Raw genomic sequence first — 12,949 nt, forward strand, 5'->3', positions numbered from 1 at the left:
TAATAGGGAACCAATTAGTTTATGGTCGGGTCTGACCAGGGAGGGATTGACTATTGGTGTAGAGCAATGGATGCCCATGTTAGTAATAACCAGGTCAAGGATGTTGCTTCCTCTAGTGGGGGTCAGAATGAGGTGGTCCAGGGCATTGGAAATGATGAATTCCAGGAAGCACTGGGCAAGTGTATTGGTGCTTGAGTAGTTTTCCCAGTTGATGGAGGGGTAGTTGAAGTCTCCTAGTAAGAGAGTGTTGAGTTGGACCATGATAGATTCCAGGGTGCTTAGGAACATGGAGTGAGAGTCTAGGGACATGGTTGGGGACCTATTTCAGGCTATGACCTGGATCGCCATCTTACCCAATGTTAGTTGTACCTGAAGTATCTCAGATGCATTATGCTGGGCTACTAGTCTGGAGGTGTGCATATCCTTTATGAATATGGAGACACCACTGCCTTTGGAGCTTCGGTCCATGTTTCAGGGCCAAAAGATGTGGAATGAGTTATAGCCTGGTAGTGCAGGGGTGCTTTCTGCCACTTTAAACCAGGTCTCCGTTACAGCACAAGTGTCGATGTTCTCCATTTTGAGGAGTGCTTCAAGCAAGTGCATCTTGAGATTTAGACTTCTAGCACTGAGCAGCATGACCCTCAGATTGCATTTATTTATAGCTGTTACGGTGGTAATTTGGTCTTTGGAACACGCCTAAAAAAGAGCAGTATAGGGGTAGCAAGAGCCTTAGCCAGTACCCAAAAACCCAAAGGTAACAGATGCCTGCTATCTCTGGCAAAGCATTGAGGTCCATTAATCATGTCATCCCAAGCAGACAGATACTGGATCCCCTTAGAATGACACCAGAAACTTATCCAATTGTTGACGTCAATCATTTTTTGTTTGTACTGCTGTATCATTCTAGGTGATGGTAGGATACTGCTCAGGGCTAGTGTCATACCTGTCTGAGCCACATAATCCGAGAGTTCCACCATGTCTCTTTTCATGTAGTCCAGGAAGGTGCATCTCAGGTCATTCACACACACATGGATAGGACAGAGTCATACTTGTACTTGCTGTGGAGTGACCTGAGTGCATGTGTTATGTGTCGCATTCTGGCACCTGATAGACAGCTGACAGTTACCTTCTCCTTATTCAACCTAGTGAGTGGTAAGTTTATTTACATAGCTGTACTGTGTTCATCATTAGATCTCTGTTTTTGTAGCCTAAGCTTTGTAGGTTGATTACCAAAGCTTAGAAAGCAAGGGAGGAGGAAGAAGGATCAAAGTCCATGAACCCCTTCAGAATAGTCCTAGCAAAACCCGCTCTGCACCTAGAAAATTAATGTAATGTGTAATGTTTTGTAAAAGTGTGCACAGATGGCCAGTTTGCTGCTGATGGTATATTTCAATTGCACTCCTTTCCAAAAAGCTACTGAAAAGGCCAAATCCGTGGTAGGGTGGGACCTGACCTTATCTGGAATGACTTGCTCTGATAAGAATAACAAAAAAACAATAGCATGAGACAGCCATTTAGAAAATGTCTGTTCTGGTATAGACTGTCCCTTTTTCTTACCCTCACAGGAAATAAATAGTTGATCAGAACTCAGTAAGGATTTAGTCTTATCAGTGTAGTACCCGAGTTGCCCATGGACATCCAGAGTGTGTAAAATTCTTTCTCCCTTATTTTATTTTATTTTTTAATTACTGAAAGAGGACAGGAAGATGAACACCCCGACTCAAAAGCCTATTCTGAAACCAATTTAGGCAGAAATGAAGTAGTTGTTCTCAAAATTACCCTATCCTTGTGAAAAATGAGATAAGGTTAAGCTCATAACTAATAAATTATTTTTATTGAAGTCAGAGCAATGAGTAATAATGTTTTCTAGGTTAAGAAGTTCAATAATCCTTATGAGCTGGTTCAAATGGAAAAAGTATAATTTCCTGCAGAACAAAATTAAAGTTCATAGGTTCATAGGAGATTACTAGGCTAACAGCTTAAGGGCACTTACAAACCTAGCCAATATAACCTGATTTACCCAATATATGGCCCATAGGGACAAGAGGATGGCATGGATATATATGTGCCTGTGCATTGAGTATCTTATAGATTGCCCTCTCCATGAGATCCCAGGAAGGAACCACATGAATGGATATGCAAAACCCATTTCAAAATCTGTTTTATTTGAAAGTGGGTAGAAAAGGGTGACTCTATGGGCAGACTAGCAGAGATGGCAGAAAGATGAATCTTTATAAAAAAGTAAGAAAGGTAGAGGATAACAACTCACATAAATATTTAGAACCAGAGACATCTAGGCTTGAAAATGATTCTGGTTCTTACTTTAGCACCGACTAGAAAATCGTTTTCACATACCCATATTTGATTTTTTTTTAGGTTTCTTAGACTCCTTTAATACCTTCTGCACATTCTCAGAAAACAGATGCCTTAAAAGTATTAAGAGTCTATTATCCATAGAGCCAATGAAGAATTTTGAAGGTTGGGGTGTAAAAAACAACTCCTGTCTTTCTGTGAGTAAGTCCATTCTGCGAGAAAGCTTGTGGTAATTACCTTGACCATTTTAAAAAGAAGTGAGAACCACTATTGCCTGGGCCAAAAGGGGGGGGTACCACAATTATCCTTGGAGAGTCCTTTAGAATTTTAAAAGAACTCTGGTTACAAGAGGAAAGCATACAGAAACATTCCTGCCCATGGGGATGAAAAAACATCTGTCTTCTAGGCCTTTGTGGAAGGAGTCCTGGAGCAGCATTTCATTACCTGTCTGCTGTGAATGCAGGCAAACAAGTCTATTTGATGAGTTTCCCATAGATGGATCAGTTCCTGGTGGACCCGTGGTTCAACTTCAGTTCATGGGGGTCTGTCCTCATCCTGCTCAGTTTGCAACAATATTCTGCCCTGAAATAATCTAAGTAACCTATAATGATAGATTGTGTTGAGTTGTTAGTTCCCAGGCTACCACAGCTAGTCTGCAAAAGGGGTAGGATATCATTCCCCTTGTTTTTCACTGTAGTATTGTCTGTGATTACTAGTAGAGGACCTGGAACCTAGAGATGATTTAGAGATTTGATAGCATTTATTGGAACTATCATTTATTTGACATTTATGTGTTTAGTCTTTTCTGCTTGTTCCACAGACCCTGAGCTCTCACTCCCTTGGAAACAGCTCCCCAAGCAATGTCTGAAGCATCTGTGGTTACTGACTGAGTAGAAGCTGGAAGGGAGAAAAGGAGACTTGGGTTTAGAGATAACTGATCCACCCACCAAAGTAACTCCCTTTTCAAAAACTCCAGTACTGAAGGCTGAAATGATAGAAAATGCTAGTGCTAGGTCCAAACAGATTTCAAGAAGCATTGCATTTACCACATTTAAAGTCCTGTCAAAGGAATTGTGAGAATTGTAGAGCCCATGAAGCCCAGAATCCTGAAATAGTCTCTGGCAGATGTCAGAGTCTGGCTACAGATTATCAGAAATTGTTCCTTGTAAAAATGTACTTGGTTCTGAGGAAAAAACTAAAACATCAGGAGGGATGGCTTCAGAAGATTCAGAAACACTATCATGTGAAAGTAGATTTCTCTGTGTTCACCTGAAACCCAAGACAGAGGAAAAAAGGGTTTGTTACCCAGAGAAAATAAGTCAGTCATCTAAATATTGGAAAATGTGAATGTCCTACAACATGCAATGGGCTATTACTGGTGTCAGATACTATGTAAATGCCCTTGGAGCTGTAGACAAATGAAGGGTACGGCAAAGAAACAAAAATGTGAGCCAGACACAGAACATCTTTAACAAAGTTTGAAATCTTTAGGAACTGGAATATGATGATAAGCATCATTTTCATCCAGAATTAACAAAAAACTCAGAGGTAGAATGAGAGGTAACAAAAGACTAGAGAGAACATTTTGAAAGTTGGGACTATAATGTGAAGGTTCAAAAAAGAAACATTTAAGACATATATCCAGGTTCCTTTTTTCTTTGGCACCATAAATATCCTTAAATAAAATCCTTTCTGTATTTGATATGGGGAAACAGGTTCTATGATCCCTTGAGTCAGAATTTGCATCAGTATAGTTGGAAACAGGGAAGTTTGATTGTACAGATGAGGAGGAACCCACTGAAAAGGAGGAAGTGAATTCTACTGTTAGTTACAGACTGTATGATTTCTCAGAAGCCAAGTATCCAAAGTTATCTGGTGCCACAGAAGGAACTGAAGACCTAGACTTTGGGATAATTTTACTGAAATGTCAGAATGGGGAGGGGGGAAAAGCATGATGGCCGTATAGTCAGTCTGCCTTTTTTTAGATTGTCCTTGATTTTGGGAGGATCCTCTTTTCTTTTTGTACCTCCTACTAATGTTTTCTGATATTTTTATTGCATGTACCTTATTGAGACTGTTTATTCTGATTCCTATAAAAGGATCATAAACTAGAAATAAAGCTCCTATTATATTTTTGGCAAGAAGGGCCAAAAAATCTGAGTGACCCCCTGAATTAACTTCCCACTTTCATCAAATCTTTTAAGGACCTCATCAGAGGATGGGCCAAATAATACCTCTTTATCCAGAGAAGTATTCATGATCTCAGCTTTGAATCTTCTGGCAAATTCTGGAAATGTAGCCAGGTGAATCTTTTCGTCACTAACCCAGTAACAGCTGCCTTAGATACAACATCAGCAGTGTCATAAGAATATTTTAAAGCATGTTTGGTTACCTGAGACAGAAAGAATATTAAAGAATTCAAAGATGTCTCAGTCTCTGAGGAAGGTAGATAAACTACAACAGAGATGCGAGGATATAGCTGTCACCAGAGTGAAGATAGCAGACTGCCAACACTTCTTTATTATTTAAGAAAAATGAAAAAAATAGCATTATAAGCAATATTAATAAACAGTCTAAAACATCAGATGTTAATTCCTCTTCTATAAATGCAATGAAGAAATAAACTTGAACAGACTAAATCACAAGAATAATAATAAATGCTTTTGTCTACCAACATGACTTCATCAGATCAACTAGTTACTGAAAAATTGCTTGCAGTGGTCCTGAAATGCTTGCAACGTTAGCAGGACCACTCTCATCTCCAAGACATTGTAGTATGGCTTGGCTCTTGTGTTGTCCACTTACTTTAGACAGCCTGTGTTAATAATGCCACTAACCCAGAAGAGATGCATCCATTGTAACTGTGGCAGTAGGGATGGGTCAAATAAAAGTGTCCCTGCTGACAGATTCCATGTGTCTGTCCACCATAACAAGCTCTTTATGCAAACTTTCAATAGTTTAATAGTATGCGTCATAGGGTCTATATTAGAACATCAAAGTTCCAAAACTTTGAATGTTCTAATATCGAACCCTACTCAGTGAAAGCTGAAAACATCGAACATAGAGAACAGCAAATGTTTTCCTAGGGAAAAAATTTGCTGTTCCAAAACACATGCACACAACACAAGCACACCAAACAAACAGCAATCCACACACATACACTTAAAATCTTACACCTAACCCTACACTAAACTACACACACACTACTAACTATCCACTTACCTTAACCCAAATCCTAACCCTAAGGTCCGTCACTATCGCACACTCACCTCACCCGCGTCCTAACCCTAACTCACCTAACTCGCCCTAACCCTCATGTCTACACAATCGCACACATACCTAACCCACACCCTAGCCCTAACTACCCTAACCCACACTCAATCGCACACTTACCTGAACCCGACCCGTAACTTTCCACCACAGCGCTGAAAATACCAAAGCAACAGAAATGAACAACCAAATTCTTTCCCTAGGAAAAAAATTGTTTTTCTGTTGCTTCAATATTTTCAGGTTTCGCTGAATAGCGTTCGATATTAGAACATTCGAAGTTTTGAAACTTAAGTGTTCTAATATAGACCCTGCATCATAGGCTAAAAACGTTATTCCCACTAAGTCCTAAGTGCTCACTGTAGAATTCTCATGTTCAGCCTGGCAAAGGGGACTATCTAGACTGAAGCTGCCATATGGCTCAGCACCTTGAGAATGCAGCCAGTAAAAGATGTAGGCTCACTGAAAGCTTCAATACTTTGTTTGTGATTGTAGAAATTTAGAGGTAATACTGCTTTCAGGATGACTGTATGCAACTGACAGCTGACTAATACCAGAGAATGAGATGGGTCTAGCTGGGAATTTGACATACTGAGTGTCACCTCTAAGGACAGATGCAGCTGGAACAAATACTTGACATTAGGAGTGATTCCATAGTATGTGCCACTATGAGCCAGTCTTTTAGGTAAGGGAGCATCCTTATGCTGAGTAGTTGAATGTGAGCTGTGAGCTGTGATGAAAGCCATGCATTTGGCAAACACTCTGGGAGCTGTGGTGAGACTAAACTGATAGTGACTGCCCCCCACCCATTCACCAACCAACTTGGCAGTGTAGGAATCTCCTTGATGACTACTATTTTGATGTGTAGATACACATCTTGCAGAGCTAAAGAGCACATCCAGTCTTCTGCTTGAAGGCACATAGACTGCACCATGACCATCTGGAATGACTCCTTCATGTATTAGTTTAGACAACTTAAGAAGAGAATGGGTCTGATGTTCTTTGTCTTTTTGAGCACCAAGAAGAATTTGGAGTAGAAGGACTGCCAAGATGGCTGCACATTGAGTAGCAGCTTAATTCTGGCTCTCCCAGTGTGAAAACAGAAACTTAGAGAAACTTACCCAGTGGACTTGGACTTCTGAGTACATTTCAGTAACTAACTAATAAATGCACTGCCTGGATGCCAGGAAAAAAAGATATCCAGAGGACCTGAAGGAAAATCAGCTACAAAAGGTGATGAAAAAACACCGACTGGGAAAAGTACTGTAGTTATTCAGCAAAAAGAAGTGCAAGCTCCAGACATGTCTTCCAGTAACCTAGAGGAAAGTATGACAACTACGCACATACCTGATTAAAATAAATGAAACACTGATGGAGTATATCAACTCAAACAATAAAAGGCTGGAAAAAATGGAAGAAGCTTTAAACAGATACTCAGATAAGATGGTAAAACTGCAAAATTCAGAGGTTGAAATGAAGAAAAGGCTGGCTGAATTTGAGACTGCACAAGAAGAGATGTTTCAAAAAATAATAGAATTAAGAGGACACAGCATGTAGAGGAAACCTGAGATTTTCTGCTGTACCTAAGAAGCTGGAAGGAACAGACTGTACAAATAAGTAACTGGACTGGTATTCCACAACAGGAATTGTTAATTGAAAAGAGGAAATCATGTTTATGCTCTAAACCCGGGTATGAGAAATCAACCTAGACCTTTAACAGTAAAAATGCAATCTTACCAGCCAAAGGAGTTGATTCTGAAAAAACTGTGGCAGAAGGATAAAATTACTAAAACTGGGAGACAGGGGAGTAGTTGTGGATAATGACTACTCGTACACTAGGCAGAAGAGGAATACATTTATTCCATTATATAGAGAATGTCAAGAAGCAGGTGTAAGATTCAAACTGCTGTACCCAGCTATCTACAAAATATGTTACCCTGGAGGAAAAAAATATTGATGAAGTACATGCTAAGGTGTAATAAATACAAAAGTATGTCCAACAAAAAGTGAGCTGTGAAACAGAATGACATTCTGCTTCTTGTTCTTCTGGTAATAAAGACCACAGAGAAACCTTTCCCAGTGTTTCAATGGAAAATGCTTCAGAGAGGGGAAAAAGCACAGGAGCTGACTAGAAGAATCAAGAGTGCACTGGAGATAAAGCAGAAACTGAGTTTGGAAAATGGAGATGAAAAGGAATAGAACAAGAAAATCTGGAAATATTGGACTTTCTTGGACTCTGTTAAACTTGTACAAGACTCTAAATCATATGCGCTACTTCATGTCATTAACATTTGGAGACTAAAATCAGTAACTTGGAAATTGATAAATGTGGGATTACAAAGCAATAACTATATTTGTAAAACAGGACAGAACAAGAAAATCTGGAAATAGTGGACTTGTTTTGACTTTGTGAAACTTGTAGGGGACTCTATAGCATATCCCCTCTTCATGTCATATCTGGGAAAATACTTAGGGGAGGGGAAGAGGAGGGAGAGAGTTAACTGTAAGTAAAACATTTTTTTTCTAAACAGTATTAAGTGGTGCATTATTTTCTCTGCATGTTATAAAGTAATTTTTTCAGTTATTTTTAAGTGTAATTGGGATACTAATGTAAATAGGTGCTTCTGTTTATTCTTTTTGTTCCTTTCACCCCCCTTGTTCAGTTTTAAGAAATGCATGCACTGCAATATAAAAAAGGGATCTTGTTAAAACAGCATGACAAAAACAAAATAAATGAGTGTGCTTTTTCTCATTCTTGCATATGAGAATGGCTGGATTAAAGCCATTAGCTTTATATAGTAAGTTTTAACAGAAAGCAAGTAAATGAAAAGGAATATTGAATATTAATATTATTATTATTATATAATATAATAATAGTATTATTATTATTGAATATATAATAACAAGGGTAAGGTGGTTCACACAGCCTATCTTGACCTCGGCAAGGCTTTCAACACCATCCTCCATTCTGGAATTTTAGCTAAACTCACTAAACTAGGTATAAATCACTATGTCACAAGATGGGTTGCCAACTGGCTTACTGACAGAACCCACACTGTAAAAGTTGCAGACTCCAAATCTGACTTCAAACTTCTCTGAAGTACAGGCTAACACAGAAGGCCTCTGGCTAATGAAGTTCGCAGATGACTGCAAACGAGGAGCTACAGTCGAGTCCCCAAATGATGTGGACATCCTACAGAAGGGCCTCTCTGAAACAGACGCCTAGTGTCAGAACCATGGCCTCAAGCTCAATGCCAAAAAGTGCATTGTTGTCCCCTTTGGTAAAAACTCTTTACCCATGAACTACCACACAGGCGGCAGTAGTCTTAACGCCAAATGTGTAATAAGAGACCTTGGGACCCAGGCGGACAGCAGTCTTTCCTTTGATAATCAGATTGCCACAGTAGTCAGGAAATCCTTCTACGTGGCACACCTCATCACAAAAGGGTTCTCATCTAGGAAAAAAGAGGCCATTGTTCCCCTCTACTCGACACTGATTAGACCCATTACAGAGTACAATCCCCCTTTTGGAATGTACCTCACAAGACATCTGCAGCAGCTGGAAATGCCACAGAAGTACCTCACAAAGAGGATTACTGGCCTCAAACAGATACCCTACACTGACCGTCTCAAAAAACTCCAGCTTTACTCTGTAGCATATTGCCTACTTCGAGGTGATCTCTGCCTAACATATAAAGCTATGTCACGCCCAGAGCTGTTGGACATGCTACACCTAAAGAAATACCAATCTCTTCGAGCTACATGCTCTAGGGACCTATACCTTGTCACCACAATAAACAGGACATGCTGGAGGGATAGATTCCTGTTCCAGAGACTTCCCATACTCTGGAACAAGCTACCCATCTATGTCAAGCAAAGTTCCTCATTAACACTCTTCAAGAAAAATCTTGATGAGCGGATGGGAAATAGGAAATATATCCCGGGGATCACTTCTGTGGCTCTGCTTGACAGGGGCACAAGAAATTAACTTTCTTGGGTTGGCATAAGCCAGGGAACTTTGTCGGCTAAGCGGAATGTATTAAGAGGTAGATTTACTGTATTATGGGCCTATATAATCATGAGGAACAATTGAGAGTTGCACTGGGCACGTTGAAACAAGAATTTTTAGACAGAGCTTATAAAGAGCATGACATTGATTTTGAGATTAGAGAAGCATGGAAACATAGGCAAGATAGGTGTGCACCTTACTACATCAAGAGGGACATGGAGCTACTACAGAGCAAAAAAAGGTAAGGCATCTCTGATCAGTACTAGCCAACTTTGACCTTCTTTAGCTATGTTAGAAACCTGGGTGGAAACTCCCAGATATGCTCAGAGTTAGTCCAAAATGACACAAAATACACTGAACCCACTGACATTGCCAACATTCTGGCAGACAGGTTCAGTGCAAATTTCCTCCTCCTCCCCCAAAAGGAGAAATAACTATCCCAGCAGAGTGTAGCCTCCTAACATCTCAGATGCCCAGGTGAGAAAACACAGCATCAATGGGACCGGATGGTGTCCCGGCTGTGTGCTACATGAACTCAAGGAACTAAACCCACACATAAGGCTGCTGTTTAATCTTAGCCGCTTGGTCTGCAAAGCTATGGAGAGGATCATTATGGAACTCATAAACAAAGACATTGGGGACCTACAGACATTGGATCCTACCCAATTTGGCATTGTCAAGGGCAGATCCTGCCTTCTGAACTTGGTCGACTTTTTGAAACAGTCACTAAGGCCATTGATGAGGGTAAGGCAGTTCACACAGCCTACCTTGACCTTGCAAAAGCCTTTGACACAATACCCCACTTATCATAGACAAACTCACCAGCTTAAATGTAAACCCATATGTCACAAGATGGGTTGCAAACTGGCTCAAGGACAGAACCCACAGGGTCAGAGTTGCTGGAGCTATGTCAGACTCTAAGCCAGTAAACATAGGAGGATTGTGGATTGATACTCCAGCAGACACAAACATCCTTCAGAGAGGCCTCATAGAAATGGATAATTGGTGCCAGAGCCATGGCCTTAAGCTAAAAATGTATAGTCATACCCTTTGGGAAAAACACAAATTACCACATAGGCGGTAATCCATTAAGTCTGGAAGAGATAATCAGGGACCTAGGGACCCAGGTTGACAGTAACCTCTCATTTGACACTCACATAGCCAAAGTGGTTAGGAAGACCTTCTATATTGCCCACCTTATCATGAAGGGTTTCACATCTAGAAGAAGAGAGGTCATTGTGCCCCTGTACTCTTCTCTTATCAGGCCAATGATTGAGTACAATGCCCCATTTGGGATGTATCTCACCCGACACCTGCAGCAGTTGGAAAGACCCCAAAAGTTCCTCACCAAGAGGATAAAGGGTCTTAAACATATGTCATATGCTGCTACTCAGAGGTGATAGGCCATGTCCAATCCTGAATTAATGGACATGCTCCACCTCAGAAAATCCAAATCCATCAGAGCCACGACTTAAACCTCAACACAGAAATAGGACAGATTCATAACCCAGAGGCTCCCTACACTCTGGAACAGAATCCCAGTCCATGTTAGGCAGAGCCCTCACTGACTCTATTCAAGAGAAATGTGGATGGGAGATCGGGTCATCTCTTTGTCACTACTAGACAGAGGCATAGTAAACTAAAATTCTCATCCTAAGGGGTGGTGTAGGCCACATACACTCTGGCTAGGCTTATAAATGCCCTACTATGAACCTATGAACCTATGAGCCTCGACCAGATAATGGTGGAATATTGATTCCTTCTGAGCCACGTATGAGTGATGACATAGTTAGAATGCCTCTCACTTTCTTAAGCAATGCTCAAGTGGTTTGTGACGTCATCAAGAATAATTGGGATATTTTATCCACCATAAGTGGATTAGAGGGATTGATAGGTACTACACCTCAATTTTCCTTTTGAAATAATAAATCTTTGAAAAGACACCTATGTTAAAAGACCAATGATATCCCCAGAACTACTACATCTGATAGATTAGGGACATATAGTTGTAGGAGGTGCACAGCTTGTACCTACATCCATAGAGGTGCAGTCTTTGTACACCCCATGTTAGGTTTTCACATTAGTTGTAACTTCTATGTGGATTGTACAATGAAGAATGTTGTTTACTTTTGCTACTGCATAGAATGTACTCTTTCTATATAGGCAAAACAAATCGCTTATTTAAGGAAAGGGTCCTAGAACATCTTAGGGATATAAGAAATTGCAAAGAAAGTAATGCCTTAGCCATGCATGTTAAAAAGGAAGGTGTTAGTCATATGTTTAAGTTTCTAGTCCTGGAGATTGTTAAGATGAATATGAGGAGAGGTGATGTTAGAAATAAAACTGAGAAGGCTGAGCAGAGGTGGATACTGCTGTTAAATGCTGACAGACCTCCTGGTCTGAATAACAGGATGTCGCTTAAACCTGCCCTCAAATCAAGGAGTTTGAAACATTGATATTTCCTATATGCATATACTTATTTTTGCATCACGCTCATTGATTTTTTGAGTCTCACATATTGATTCTGTACGTTAGTCATGTGTGTATATACATTTTTTATATATATATATATATATATATATATATATATATATATATATATTTACAAGTATTTTAACAAATGTGCACTTGCTCTTTTAAGTTTTTTAAGTGTTAATTAGCAATTCAATTATTGGACAGTTTGTATTGCATCATATTATAAAAATGAGTATGTTTGATTTTATATGTAGTCTGATGATGCAACTGTTTTGGTTGTGAAAGCGCTTACTTTTCTGTTATTGAGGATTAAAGTTCTAATGTGTTTTTACTGCCGTGTATAACCAGCGTGTTTTTTACATTTATAACTTTGTCAGCTAGGCTTACTTAGGCACTTGGGCCGATAGCCTAGTACTTACCTATGAACTTACCTATGAACCTATATTATAAGGTCTTTTTTCTAGTAAATAGTCCTGCATCTGGTTCTTATGTCACTAGCAGACAATCTGATAAAGGGAAATGGCTTGGAAAACGTGTTTTCTGAAAGCATTCAAGTGTTTTTGCAGCTGGAAGAGATATAAACATAAGGCAAAACCAGACAGCACTTAATAAAATCACAGGATCTACCATGCATCTTAGCATGGATAATATTTCTTTTTGTTTAGCTTGAGTCTGTGTGTGTGGCTGTCAGTTTGGAACTTTTGTACCTATTGGGAGGAAAAGTTCAATATTTGAAGATGTTCATAGCTTTATGTGTTATTATTAAGTTAGTAGGTTTCAGGTGTGTGTGTATGTGTGTGTGTGTGTGTGTGTGTGTGTGTGTGTGTGTGTGTGTGTGTGTGTGTGTGTGTGTGTGTGTGTGTGTGTGTGTGTGTGTGTGTGTGT

General features: G+C 39.8%; 1 protein-coding gene across 3 annotated transcripts in view; it reads right to left on the reverse strand.

The window, feature by feature from the left end:
* The window catches only part of LOC122799830 (LRP2 binding protein), an 812,580-nt gene that overhangs the window by 353,894 nt on the left and 445,737 nt on the right, over positions 1-12,949 (reverse strand). The gene's annotated exons all lie outside the window — the stretch shown is intronic.

This window comes from Protopterus annectens, chromosome 4.part0 (assembly GCF_019279795.1).
Source record: "Protopterus annectens isolate FY-2018-M chromosome 4.part0, PAN1.0, whole genome shotgun sequence".
In the NCBI taxonomy this organism is placed as follows: Eukaryota; Metazoa; Chordata; order Ceratodontiformes; family Protopteridae; genus Protopterus; species Protopterus annectens.